The 10,263-nt window shown below is 46.8% G+C and overlaps 1 protein-coding gene across 4 annotated transcripts in view; it reads right to left on the bottom strand.

The window, feature by feature from the left end:
- Dzip1l (DAZ interacting zinc finger protein 1 like) overlaps positions 1–4,213 on the bottom strand; it is a 40,245-nt gene extending 36,032 nt beyond the window's left edge. For 2 of the 4 annotated variants that reach the window (XM_021207176.2, XM_029543698.1), the window contains exons 1-2: positions 4,115–4,213; positions 1,042–1,153 (exon numbers count right to left, since the gene is read on the bottom strand). The gene's annotated coding sequence lies outside the window, so the exon portion shown is untranslated. Of the gene's footprint in view, positions 1–1,041; positions 1,154–1,556; positions 1,653–3,829; positions 3,913–4,114 lie in introns of those variants that run through there. The other 2 variants (XM_029543696.1, XM_029543697.1) reach the window with 2 other exon arrangements.
- Positions 4,214–10,263: the final 6,050 nt, after the last annotated feature.

Here is a 10,263-nt window from a genome sequence, read left to right as displayed (position 1 = left end):
CACACACACACACACACACCCCAACAAACACAAAGGCAGAAAGCAGTAGAGGAAAATGTCCTCTGCAGTAGAGTGCTGAGGATTATGGCAATGAGGAAGAGTATTTCTCAAAACTATTTCTAGGGGTTAGAGGGCTAGTTCAGCAGTTAAGAGGACTAGCTGCTCTTACAGAGGACCAGGGTTTGAATCCCAGCACCCACACGACAGCTCACAACTGTCTATAACTCCAGCTCCAGGGAATCTGAAACCTTCTTCTGGCCTCTGCAGGCATTAGGCAGGAATGTGGTACACATACATACATACACATAAAATAAAAATGTATTTAAAAAGAACGATTCCTAAAGGGCTGCCATCACCGTCCTGAGTCACAGAGAGATAAAAAGATATGCTGGGCATGGTGGCGCATGCCTTTAATCCCCGCACTTGAGAGACAGAGGCAGGCAGATTTCTGAGTTCGAGGTCAGCCTGGTCTACAGAGTGAGTTCCAGGACAACCAGGGCTATATATAGAAACCCTGTCTCGAAAAAAAAAAAAAAAAAAAAGATGTTTGCCCAGGGTCTAGAAGCTGGATTCAAACCTAAGCAATACAACTTCTCGGTCCTGGGAATGTCAGCCACCGCTCCTGCTGCCCCTCAGTCTAAACAACCCCCTGGTATTTCCTTCTGCTCCTCCTCAAGATAGACACGTGCTTCAAAGCTCCGTACATCTTGTCTGTCACCAATGTCCAAAGACCCCAGAGCATGGAGCACTCAGGTCCATGTCAGCAAATGATTCCTAAGCCGTGGCTTAGGTCTGGTTCCTAGAAGTCTGGGGCTTCTGGCTTCAAAGGGTACACGAGGAGGGTAGGAATTCCTATAGATGATGATCTGAGGAGAGCAGCTATTATTTATCAAGCGCCTACATGCCAGGCGCAGCACCAGACTTTAAAGGTGCTCTGTCTGTCTGACTCCACAAATCCGAGTCACACCGACCCGCCCTCCCAACAATGGCGGAGGAGGCATGGGAATGAGACAAGATTGTTTCATTGTATAAATACAGTACCTGAGACTTCTCGTGCAGAATGGAGGGGCTGCCAGGGTTCACGGCAAATCATGACAGGGCCAGTGCTGGAGACCATAAACCCTCAGTGTATCCCGGCTACAAAGCTGGCTTCCTGGTAGGGATAGGCAGAAGACAAAGCCACATGAGTATTTTGCTGGTTACCAAGAAACCACGCACCCCAGGGGCAGGAACGCCAGCCTTCTCCAGACTGAGTTATCAGCAGACTGTTTTCCCACATGTGGGACTAGAAGGACAAGGCAGAGATGATTCACCGTCATTAGGAAAGCTGAGGCTCTTACCTGCCTCGACAGGTCTTGACGGGGTCCGGGAAACTCCCTACTCCTACTTTACGCTGAGTTAGTGATTTAAATGGAGCTTTGTGCTAGTGAGCTAGTGTGCTGAGAACGTTCACTTCCCCCTGCAGCAATTCCACACTCCAGAGGTGTTGACTACCTCCCAAGTCACCAGTCCCATGGGGAAACAGATCCCAGAAGCTGCGAGGCTCTTCTGCTCACCTGAATTCTGCCAAAGATAATATTGTCCAAACATCTGGGGTTTGGGTTTGGTTTTTTTTTCCTTTCTTTCTTTTTTCCTCTCATTTAAATTTCATCTCCATATTTATTTTACTGTCTCTTTTTCTTCCTCAAAAATGAAACTAAGAGGAAAGTTCGGAAGGTGCCAGGCTTCTAAGGGGCTGTGGGCAATCATTGACAAACTTGTCCCTGGCTTCCAAGCTGCCTCCACGGTGCCCGCCCTGGGGAACCTGGGCTTGTGTCATTAGAGCTAATTGTCAGGGCTGCCAAGGAAACCTTCCCACAGTTTGCAAACATGCTCTCTACAGAGCAGAGACATGGGAGCGCGGGAGGCTCCTCATGGAAATGAGAGGGATCTGGGGTTTTCCAGAAGACTTCTTTTATAGACCCTGGTCTCTCGCTCTTAGGGCCTCTACTTTTATTAAGCAAATGTTTTTAAAAATTAAAAAAGAGGATCCATTTCTACTCTTGACTATCTAGTCTCAGGGCTGCATCCACTCTCAGAACTTCCAAGCAGCACGGACAGACTAACACCAGAGGCCTAGCAACTTTAAAACAGCTTCCTCTTAACTGTTTGTTGGTGTGGATGTGCTGGTACGGACCCAATGCAAGGCCTCACTAAGTATGAGCCCCTACCACTGAGCTACATCACCAGCTCCAAGGACTTAAGTGACCCCTGATAGGTCAACCATATTCCAGGGCAGACCCTACACACAAGAGTGGTAGGCAGTCGGGCAGTGGTGGCCATTGCCTTTAATCCCAGCACTGGGGAGGCAGAAGCAGGTGGAGCTCTGTGAGTTCCAGGCCAGCCAGGTCAACGTCAAAAAAACAAACGAACAAATAAACACAAATAGTGGGACAAGAAAATTGGACTCGGGGAAGGGGGTCTCAAAGTTGGGGGGTGGGGTGGGGAAGTGAGGGCCGGGGTATGATCAGAATACATGTGAGAAATTCTCCAAGAATTCTTAAAAATTTTTAAAAGCTTATTATGAATTAGTGTCACAAAAACTTTTTTTCTTTAAAACAAAAATGGAGGTGGGCTTTGACTGGTGGATCATGGGAATATCTTAGAGAATAAGGCATAGCAGGACCTATTATCCCCAGGCAAAGAAGTGTCAAAAACAAATAAAACCTGCTTCATATCGGAAAGAAAACTGACAGACTGCACTAGTGTTTCTTGTCTACTAAAGCGTTGTTGCTTCCTAACAGAGCCTCTCCATCTTTATTCTGGGCCAGACCCCATCACTACAATCACCAGGCAAGTGACTGGCCAGTGTTGGGGCAAGTGGTTGGCTAGCCCTGCTGGTCACAACTGTCCCTTTCTGCAAAGTGACCATAGGACATTCAGAACTGCCTACCAAGTGCTCCCCTTCTCCTCTTAGTATTCTGAGTGGCACAAATGAGGGAAGTTCAGTTCCCAACTGCACAGGGTTTCTGCTCTCAATGTAAGGCATGCATCTAAAACAGTGGTTCTCAACCTGTGAGTCGCGACCCCTGAGCGATCTCATATTAGATACTTTTCATATACGATATTTGCATTAACAATTCATAGCTGGGCGTGGTGGTGCACGCTTTTAATCCCAGCACTTGGGAGGCAGAGGCAGGCAGATTTCTGAGTTCGAGGCCAGCCTGGTCTACAAAGTGAGTTCCAGGACAGTCAGGGCTATACAGAGAAACCCTGTCTNGAACCCCCCCCCCCCCCAAAAAAAAAAAAAAACAATTCATAACAGTAACGACATTCCCCAGACCACACCTTGGGGAAGGAAAGAGGAGGAAACAACCATCTTGTTGAACACTTACAGACAGATGGAAGAGCAGGGTTAGAACATCTCACACTCCCTAGGCTTCTCCTAATCCTGTTAGAAATCAGTTCCTGGAGACATGGCCAAGACAGCACCAGGCCTGGGCCCTTCAGGACCCTTGAGAAGGGAGTCCTACAGGCCCTGTCCTCTGCTCCTGCCTCATACAGGACCTCTAATCTCATCCATCCCTAAGGCTCCTGTTAAACTTCAGCCCGGGACCGGAAGCGGAGGAACCTAGAAACACCAATCTTTATTTAAAAATCATCTCGTTAGTAACCGAGACCCACTTCCCTACAGAACTCGGATCTGCAGTCCCTTAGATCGCTTTACTGTTTTCAAAAACTGCATTTCCCAAGACCACACTCCTGAAGTCGCCGAAGGTTGGGTGTCAGACATCCCCCCATTCCGCGCCTCCGTGCCTCCAAGCATGCGAGCTCTTCCCCAGCGGGGTACCTCAGTCCTGAACAATCCGAAGCCGCTGGGATGGAGGCACAGGGAGTGGGACGTCGTGAGGCACCCTCGGCCACGCAGCTCGGTTCCTCGCTTGGCCACCGCAGCCACTAATGTTTAACCTGCGCGCGCAGCGGCCGAGTAGCTCCGCCTGGAACCGCGCTCCCTCCCGCGGCTCCCGGCTGGATTCCAGACATAGTTTTCCTGGGAGGCCTGTGTCAGTCTGGGGGTCACCCGGAACAAGGGCCGGCGACTGGAGGTCTTAGGGGTTCCCACGTCCCGACTCACCCCATCCGCAATTCCAGACTCACTCCATCTCCTACAGTGCAGCCCGGGGATGCTGCCAGCCACGCGGACCCTACGCCTCTCTCCACGCCAGTAGCTCAGGCCTGGGGTCTGCGGTGCTTCCCACCCCCACCCCTACCCCCAGTCCATCCACCCACAGCAGAGGCGGAGCCTCTCCCAGCGCCCGGGAACAGCTATTTTTAGAGTTGCAAGGGATGGGGGAGGAAAGGAGGGAGTGCTGCTTTGAATTCGTTAAGGAAATCCAGCATACAAATTCCCAGGCCTTGATGAGCCGCAGGACAGACTCTGTCGCCATCCCTTCACTCCACATCTCGCCCGTGGCAGGATGCAGCGACTGTCTGCAAGCCCGAAAAACTAAAGGAATTTGACCCGAGCCACGTTAGGAGCCCCTTAGGTGTGCTCCGTTTTGATCAGATGGTAATCACTTTTCAGATCCCTTATCCGTTAACGTTGCCCAGAAAGCTCGGGCAGGAGTTGGGGGCATCGTTTTCTCTCTCCTGATTATAGATCCCTGCCCCCTTCTCGTTGGGAGTCTCATCTGGTGACTTTAAGTTCTGGGAGGGTTTGTTGTATCTTAGGACCTTTCTCTCAACACAGCTTCAAAATGCCAAGCTCTGCATCTTGGGGACAGCAAGGACAAAAGCCCTGGGAATAAACGTTGCCAAGGGTGGGGAGAAACTCAAATTTCTGTGCGTTGTTGATGGGAATTCAAAATGGTACTGCCACTGTGGGAAACAAAATGGTTTGCCACAATTCAGCACTATTTGAAAATATTACAAGGATTAGGAGGTGTGGCCTTTTGGAGGAGGCGTGACCTTGTTGGAGAAAGTGTGCCACTGGAGGTGGGCTTTGAGGTTTCAAAAAGCCCATGTCGCACCCAGTCTCCCTGCCCACCCTTACGGGTCAGGATGTAGCTCTCAACTATTTCTCCAACACCAGGCCTGCCTGCTACCATACTTCCTGCAATTATGATAAATGGACTAAGCCTCTGCTAGTGTAAGCAAGCCTCCAGTTAAGTGCTTTCTTTTTCATAAGAGTTGCCTTGGTCATGGGGGTCTCTTCTCAGCAACAGAATAATAAATAAGGCACATGTCTAGATCTGTAGCCAAAGAAGCTTAAAGCAAGACCCCAAACAGACACTTGAGCTGTTAATGAGCTGTCAAGATGGCTCAGCAGGTAAAGGGCTTTGTCACCAAGTCCAATATCCTGAGTTGGATTCCTGTAACCCACACCGTGGAAGGAAACAACTCCTGAAAGTTGTCCTCTGACATCTGTGCATACAGATGTGTGCACGCATGCACACACACACACACACACACACAATATACAATAAAATAATAACATTATTTACAACAACCAAAATGTGGAAGTAATCCAAGCGCCCATGGGCAGCTGATTGGCTAACAACATGTGGCTTACACATACAATGGAATATCATTCACCCTTAATGAGGAAGGAAACACTGGCATGTGTTATTAGATGAACCAGGTTTGTCTTAGTCCATTTAGACTACTGTAATACAATACTACAGACTAAACAGAAACCCCTTCCTCCTGCTCCTGGAAGCTAGGAAGCCTAAGATCAAGGCATCCACCGGCAGATCCCATCTTTGCTAAGCACCTATTTCCTGATCAACATGGGAGAAGTAGTTCTCAAGAGATCCTTCTATAAGGGCACCGACTCCAGCTGTGAGGGCTCTGTTCTCATAACTGCATCACTTCCTGGAGTCCCCATCCTTAACATTATTTGGTTAAGAGTCCACAAAGGTCCATGAGGTAAAGTCTCGGTCCCCAGCACGGTGCTATGGGAGTTTGGTGGGACCTTTAAGAGAGGAGGCCTACCTAGTAGGGAGATTTCGGTTATTAGGTAGAGACCTTGAGAGCGAGGCCCCAGCTCCTGCTTCAGGAAAGAAGTCAGAAGATTCTTTCATAGAAAGCTAACTGATATACAAAGTAAAAGAAGCTACTCATAAAAGGGAAAAGGCATGTGTTTCCACTTAGAGGGCTTAACCACAAAGAGTCAAGTTCATAGAGACAAATGTTGGAGAGCGGTTACTGGAAGCCATAGTGATGGGGGGGGGGGATAAGGAGGCTCTTGATGAGTGAGAAGTTTCAGGTGGGAAAGAATGGTGAGAAGCTTTCAGAGATGCCAACAGGGATGGCTACATGACAATGTAGATGTTTAATGTCCTGAATTTTATACTAGAACGGTCAAAAACAGTGAATGTTATGTTGCATCGAGTTTACCACAATGCTTTAAGTGTAAGGGGGAAAATGGGATCAGACACAAGAAACAAGAAAGGCTGTCTATAAGTCAGGTCCTCTGATGGGACATCTTGCTTTTCTTCTCTTTAGACCAGGATACCCTCTTCACTAGCTGAGAACGAAGTGTCCGGGCTTTGAAATTAAAGACGAGTCCATATTCCTCATCCCCAGACTCTGTAACCCCGAACACGTCACCTTTAACCTCTGTGACCTTCCGTTTTCTTAGCTGTGAAGTAGGAAAAATAAACTCAAATCAGCAGGGTTGTTCATGAACACTGATTTAGCTAAAATATCCCTAGGCTCAGCTCAGGCCTGGGCCGTCCATGGTATGTCCCTCCGGGCTCACGCTGAGCATTCTTGCCTATTGGCTTCTTGGCTATCTTCTCACTACAGTCCTCAGAGTTTACAGAGGGTAGCTGATGGTAGCTGTGTATACATTTGTGTGTGTGATTTCCACCAGCCTCCGTTTCCCTGGGTATAAACCGGCTGTCTTCCTTTGCTAAGGCAAGCTTGATATGGACCCAGGTTAACCTTGGCCAATAGCCCAAGCCCCATCTTCAGCTGACCTCCCACACATGAGATGCTCAGGTTTTTATTTCCCTTTCCCTGGTCCTCAGTTCAACATTTGATACAGGAAAGTCTTGGCTGCAGAGCATGTGCATGATTTGGTGTTTGTTTGTTTGTTTGTTTGTTTGATTGTTTTGGTGAGAAATCACAAGCACTGAATAACTGTCACCTGCTGAGGCCGCAGCATCCAATACGGCAGTCACAGTGGGGACCTTAGTTAGTCCATGTCTAAGTCCAGGGAGAGGAGATTGGCTCGAGATCACTGTCACCCTGAACTGCAGGGGTTGTGACAGTTGACTGAAGAGGGGACGGATGGGCTTTAGTATCTGTGATTCCCGCCTTGCTCTGCAGCCCTTGATCTCCTCAGCCTAGAGTATTATTTCCACTTTTGGCCCAGCTTAGATCTTATCACCGATATACCCTGCCCTACACCTCAGACAGGGACTGCAGGAAACAGTAAGAAATGTCTGAGCAATCCCCCAAAACTGCTGCCATGATAACAAAGAAGCCAGCACCCATCCAAACCTCTGGCTTGACCACTGATGATCTATGAGGCTGCCTTAGGTCAAAGGTGCTTTGTTGAGTTTACATGCTGCTGATGCAGGGATATGGAGACACGTGGTCCGAGGGAGAGGTTACCCAAAAACCTAGTTTGGTCATTTCTCTTGAAAAATTCGAGAATCTGGCCAGGCAGTAGTGGTGCACACCTTTAATCTCAGCACTCGGGAGGCAGAGGCAGGCTGATCTCTGTGAGTTTGAGGCCAGCCTGGTCTACAGAGTGAGGACAGTCAAGTCTGTTACACAGAGAAACCCTGTCTCTAAAAAAAAACAAAACTCCAAGAATCCAGCAACAATAGGCCTGCATGCTCGCCTGTCTGGAGTGACTGGAGGGGGGGGGGGCTTTTCGTTATTTAGAGCTTATATCTAGCTCTTTCCCTGAAAATAGCACTTTGAAGAAAATCTTTCCCTTCCAGAAGAGACCTCTTTTCTCAGGGAAAGGGTGTCTTCTGAAAGAAGAATGGAAATGCAGGGTTCAAAGAAGCCTAAAAGACCAGGAAGAAGGTTGGCCAATCTGTTACTCACTTGGCTGGAGATGGGATGGGGACAGACCTATCTCAGTGACTTTCTGCCTAGAACTCCTGTTCCTCCTTCTGTTCAGGAGGAAATTCATCTTTCCCAGCTTGAGGGTGGCTTTGCATTGCAAATGTAGCATCTAATTCACTAAATGCATCTGATCAAGATTTCTAAGAGTGTAAATAATATTTCAATACAGCTATGACTTTAACACAATATGAAAGTGGCTGGGATATTAAATGACAGGACATAGGCTGACCCAATGCTATCAATACTGCTCTGCCTAGTGGTCTATATTCATAACTGTAAAGAATTATAAACACTAAAAGTTCATAAAAATAAAGACGTTACTGTCTTAAACTCCCAGATCAAGAATCTCTGTGCCAAGGGTTGGAGACATGGCTCAGTGGTTAAGAGCACCGACTGCTCTTCCGAAGGTCCTGAGTTCAAATCCCAGCACTCACATGGTGGCTCACAACCATCCGTAATGAGATCTGATCTGATGCCCTCTTCTGGTGCATCTGAAGACAGCTACAGTGTACTTAGATATAATAATAAATAAATCTTTTTTAAAAATTAAAAAAAAATTAAAAATTTTAAAAAAAGAATCTCTGTGCCAGCATGATCAAGGAGACCACCACCAAACCTGCTATTAGTTATTAGAAATTACTAATACTAATTTCTGTATTCAGAAATTACACGTAAGACCCTGTCTATGAACTAATCTTTGAGCATAGCCTGGCCAGGCCTCTGTGGAAGAGCTTGACAGTGCTCTTGGTTATCTACTAGAACTTAATGGTAAGACACAATTGCTGAAACACCACAATCTAATCCTAGGGCATAGGGGAAATCAGGTAGTACTGATCTGAGAAATCCTGCTTGCCGGCAATCTTCACAGTGCCAGCGGGTGCTTTTCAGACTGTTTGGGGAAGAAAAACTGTCAATAGTCTTATCCAGCTGTGCCTATTGTAGCCTTATGGATTACAACAACGATCAGTCTGGCAAGATAAGCCCATCGGTGCAATAATGACATGAATATATTGTGTTGGCAGTAGCTGACAACTTTTCAGTTGGATTTAGGCTGCTTTAGGTACATGCCAGAGGAGAGCACTCATGCCTGGCACAGCAAACTTGACTAAGAAGTCACACCCGACTACCGTTACTTGGCTAAAGGGTCATGGGATCAGATTGCCTTTTACGCAAATACTTCATTCTTTTTCATTTCTTTAATTTTTAAGGCATGGCCTTATTACATAGCCCTGGGTGGCCTGAAGCTCATTGTGTAGACCAGGCAGACTGCCCTCCAACTTCACAGAGATCCACCCACCTCCCCCTCATGAGCGCCAAAAGATTTTAAGAGCCAGAGAATCGCTGTGAATTACTGTCTTCTGGATATGACAGGGCCAAAGCATTCATGAGATTGCAGGAGCTGCATTTGCTGATCCCATCAACCCAGGCAGCACTCTAGCAGGAGATGGAAGGGATTCATGAGGCCCCAGCTTGATCTGAGGAGCTATTGTCAGTTGGTGGATTCTGGGATAGGGAGAGTTCATTTTCTTCAGCTCTGTGGCCTGTGACAGGTTCCTCCTGTTTCAGTGGATGCTGCCCAAAGCCATGCACATTCAGGCAGCGCCAACTGGATTCAGTGGATCGGAAAAACAAGAGGAGGAAGAGGAGGAGGAGGAGGAGGAGGAGGAAAAGGAGGAGGAGGAAGAAGAAGAGGAAGAGAAGGAGGAGGAGGAAGAGGAGGAAGAAGAAGAGAGGAGGAGGAGGAGGAAGAGGAGGAAGAAGAGGATAGATATAATGCATTGTATTCATGTGTGAAATTACTAAAGAATAATTTTTTAATTTTTAATAAATAGCAAAATCAAAACTAACAGACTAAAACGTGCAACATATTATTAAAGTATTTTTGTTCTTTACATATAGAGTGGTTAAAAATTCATAAAAATATAAAAATACCCCAACATAAAAAACCCTGTTATTGCATATGTTACATAATAAGAATAAGAATATATATCTGGTTAAACATAGATAACAATCAACCTTTCCAAAAGGAACAAGGAAATCTGCATTGCTCAGTTTCCCTCAGAGCCAACGCTACAGCATTTTAAATTCACTCCTTTCTACAGTACAAATAGTACTTCTTATATAAGTTAATAATTTATTTTCCATATTTATTAATCAAAAACTCATTTTACAGCAAACAAAGGTCTCTCTATAAAC

This window comes from Mus pahari, chromosome 10 (assembly GCF_900095145.1).
Source record: "Mus pahari chromosome 10, PAHARI_EIJ_v1.1, whole genome shotgun sequence".
Taxonomy (NCBI): Eukaryota; Metazoa; Chordata; class Mammalia; order Rodentia; family Muridae; genus Mus; species Mus pahari.
Note: the sequence above shows the minus strand (reverse complement) of the source record. Positions and strands in the feature narration are given on the sequence as shown.